Raw genomic sequence first — 4,395 nt, forward strand, 5'->3', positions numbered from 1 at the left:
CTCTGATCGCACTCCCTGCAAAAAGGCCTCTGGATGATGTATCATTCTTGCCTGTTGCCTCCTGCGGGCCCATCTCCTTTATTCTTTGTTCACAGTTGCCCTCCACTACAGTCCAAACTACCAAGGGTTACAATATCCCCACAGCATCATCTCTATGGATGCCACGTGGTCTAGCAGATTTAGAGGCACATCCCCAAGATCCATGCATGCTGCTCAAAGGATCCTAGGGTAGTGATCTTAGATAGCATGATATGCCCCTATCATCAGATATATCTAGATGAATCCACGAACATGCCCATACTCATCCTCTAAAAAACACAACATGGTGTGGAGTTTCAATCTCATTTCTGGATGAGACAGCCAACAACTCATTTCTGAACAGGTACTTTGATAGCTACAAAGGAGGCCAGATGAAGGTTTAACAGCTTACTCCATGCAGTAATGGCCACTAAACGAAAAGGGGAAATTTATTGTGAACTTTTTCATTCTATGGAGAGAGACAAATTCTCCATCTCAACGTGCATCCAATGTCTGGAGAGGTACTTCGGTAGCTACAAAAGGAGGCCAAATGAAAGTTTAACAGCTTACTCTAAGCATTAATGCCCACTACACTACATGGTGAAGTTTATTGTGAACTTGTTCATTCTCCACAGAGAGACAAATTTCCATCTCAACATCCAATGTCTTTTGTTGGTGCGTTATACAAACCTAGCGAGTACGGCGTTGTCACGCCAAAACCTGGATAACTGGTCGCATTTTGTTATGATCTGTTGTGTTGCATGCTAGACGAAGTTTGATGTATATCAAGCTGCAATGCAAAAACGATTTAATTGAAGCTTAGACGTGGTAATTATTAACGAGAAAACTGCTTGCCTTAGAAGTAAAAATCAATTCTGTACACACAACATTGTAGTACGTATCACTTGATAATATTTCTGGCTTTACAATCCTTGAAATCACCTTATTGTCAAGGTCGGAGCCAAAATCCATCTGAAGATTCAGTGTTGCTTGGGTAGTAGAACCTTCAGGTGTAATAAGCAGCCCAAGTCCTGTTGTGGAATTCTTGAAGTGACTATGTAACTCAACCTCCCTATATTCGTCTAAAACAGATTCCAAAATTAAGTCTAAATGAGGCACATATCCTCCGTCCTTCAATGGCGTTGACAAAATTTTCAATTTAGAATACATATTTTCAATTTGGGGCTCTGTTTGGTCCCCTACGGTAAACTCATGCACCTTCTGATCAACTTCAAGCCAGGCCTTACCTGGCTTCTTCCAGGCAGCAACACACTTTCTAAGCTCTTGCATTTTATGGACATCCTCCCACATCTCAGCATCAGCATAGATGTTCAACATCATCACATATGCACCAGCAATCTCAGCATCCAGCTGAACAAGTTGATTGAAGCATCGTCGACCCAAATACACATTGCCAAACATTCTGCAGGAAGTGAGTAAAGACATCCATCCACTGATATCTGGTGGGATTGGCATAGACTGGAGCAACTCATCTGCATCCTGCAAACGTCCTGCACGACCCAGAAGATCAATCATGCAGTTGAAGTGCTGAATACTTGGTGTGATGTCATGCTTTTCCCTCATGCATTTGAAGTACCTACGACCCTCCTCCACTCCACCAGCATGACTGCAAGCTGCAAGAATAATCGTGTAAGTCCTTCCCACTGGCTGCACACCTTGTAATGGCATGTCTTCAAAATATTGCATGGCTAGTCTGCAGTGACCATGCTGAGCATATCCAGCAATCAATGCATTCCATGACACAACATTTCGATTTGGTAATTTGTCAAAGACCTTCTGTGCCTCCTTAAGGTTCCCACATTTGGCATACATATCAATAAGGGTGTTTCCTATACATACATCCAATTCAAGGCCACTACTCACAATATGCTCATGTATACGCTTGGCCTGGTTTAAGGCTCCTACACCACAACATGCTTTCAGGATGCACAAAAATATGACAGTGTCCGGTTTAACACCCTCTTGATACATCTTTTGATAATAGTCCAGGGCAGGAAGCTCCTGTCCATGCTGTACATATCCTGCAATCATTGCACCCCACGACACCACATCTGGATATCGCAGCTTATTAAACACTTTGCTTGCAGCGTTCACATTCCCACATTTGGCATACATATCAATGAGGGTATTTCCAACAACCGTGTCTGATTCGAGTCCATCTTTTATGACCTGACCATGTATCAGTTCACCCTGCCCTAAAGCTCCTAGATTACCACATGTTTTGAAGATGCATGAAAATGTCACATTGCTTGGCTTTATGCCTTCCTCTTGCATTCTGTCAAACAGTTCAAGAGCAAGAAAACCAAGCCCCTGCTCTGTATATCCTCCAAGGATTGCATTCCATGAGACCACAGTCCTGTTTGGCAATGCATCGAATATTTTGTGTGCCTCTGTGAGGCTTCCACACTTAGCATACATGTCAACCAGGGTGTTCCCAATAACTATATTTGATCCCAAACCATTCCTTATAATCTGGTCATGTAGCAATTTGCCCTGTCCTAGGGCTTTTAATATCCCACACGCTTTCAAGATGCATAAGAATGTGACTTTTTCAGGCCTTGTGCCCTCCTGTTGCATTTTTTCAAACAGTTCAAGAGCAATAAAACCATACCCATGCAAGGCGTATCCTAAAATCATTGCACTCCATGATACAATGTCTCGACTTGGCAACTTCTCAAAGACCTTGTATGCGTCCTCCAGATCCCCACATTTTGCATACATGTCAACAAGGGAGTTTCCAATGACAATGTCTGCCTCGAGTCCATTTTCTATTATCTGCTTGTGTATCAACTTGCCCTGCCATGTAACTCCTAGGTTGCCACATGCTTTTAAAATGCACAAAAAAGTAACTCTATCTGGTTTTATTCTTTCGTATTGCATTTTCACAAAAAGCTCAAGAGCAGGAATGCCATGCCCCAGTTGTGCCAATCCTGTAATCATTGCATTCCATGAAACCACATTTCGATCCTGCAATCCATCAAAGACTTTACGTGCAAGCTCTAGGTTATTGCATCTTGCATACATGTCAACAAGGGAGCTTCCAACCACCACGTCTGTTTCAAGGCCACTTATGGCAATCTGGTCATGTATAAGCTGGCCTTGCCCTAAGTCTCCTAGACTACCACAGGCTTTCAAGACGCATGAGAATATGAATTTGTTTGGCTTAGTACCCTGCTGTTGCATTTCGTAATATAATTGAAGTGCGCTCTCCCTTTCTCCAAGGGTGGAATGAGCTACAATAATTGCATGCCATGTGTAGACACTTGGATTTAATATCTCCCGAAATACTCTCTTTGCTTCCAGCAAGCTCCCGCACGTAGTGAAGAGGCGGATGAGGTGATCCGCTAAATGCGCCACTGAGTCTAGCCCATTGCCGACAATGAGGGAATACACTCGTCTCCCAGCTGCCAGGTCTTTGTTTTTGGTGCAGCCTTGAAGAAGATAATAAAGCGTGTCCTTTGAGACGGACATACCTTGCTGGTGATGATGGCCTCGTGAACCACTCCACCAAACATAATCTGTCAACATCTCGGTTATTTGCGAAAAGGAACGCTTAACCACCTGACAAAGCTTCGATCGGCCAATCAAACTTCACAGAAAAATTTAGCAGACAGTGTACTTATCAGGAGCCGCTTTAGGGGCCCAATTTTGCTTCCACAGGAGTCAACATTCAGGACCCATCAAACCACAGGACCTCCTTGTCCTGATAGTGCACAGAAACTGGTAATTTCAGAGCTTTCTGTAACACCATGTGAGATAAAAAATGCCCAAATTGTTGTAAGACGAATCAAGGGCAAACATTTTATTGATTTGGACAGAAATCAGGAGAACAAACCTTATAATGCCAGCTTATTATTCAGTCAGAACAACTCTCTGCTAGTTGGAGCTTGCAGGCACAACTATCGTGCAGCCAGGGACGGGTCATCTGCCCATGGCCCTCAACCCATCCTGGTAAGTGTAAGAGTGTGCTTTGCATTGCTGTGTACAGGAGGGAATGATCTGACCAGTAACACTCATATCGTTGTTGTTGTTTAACACTCATATTGTTGTGGTCAAAGGATGATCCTTGGATTGTGGTTGGTGTATTAATCAATTGTCCCATCTTGAACCATGAATTCTTGTAGTTGTGAGCAATAATTAATGTGTAGGACAAACACAAGATTCCTTATTCATGCTTTTCAACAAATGCTCTCGTTAATAACTTGAGCGAAGACCTCAACATACACTTTCAATAGATTGTTTGCAAGGATGACAATTCCAGTACTAAGCGCCAAGCGCTCAGCACCTTTCTCGAAGGAGTATTTTTTTGTGTAGGAGTTTGGGTAGTTGTTTGTCATATGTGGCAATGTCCAAGCC

At 43.0% G+C, this 4,395-nt stretch overlaps 1 pseudogene; it reads right to left on the bottom strand.

Moving 5' to 3' along the window:
• Positions 1–837: 837 nt before the first annotated feature.
• On the bottom strand, positions 838–4,063 carry LOC147891332 (pentatricopeptide repeat-containing protein At5g27110 pseudogene; annotated as a pseudogene).
• Between the last annotated feature and the right edge of the window lie 332 nt (positions 4,064–4,395).

The sequence above is a fragment of the Dipteris shenzhenensis genome, chromosome 18 (genome assembly GCF_047967505.1).
Source record: "Dipteris shenzhenensis isolate YYH24624 ecotype China chromosome 18, Dip_SZ_1.0, whole genome shotgun sequence".
Taxonomy (NCBI): Eukaryota; Viridiplantae; Streptophyta; class Polypodiopsida; order Gleicheniales; family Dipteridaceae; genus Dipteris; species Dipteris shenzhenensis.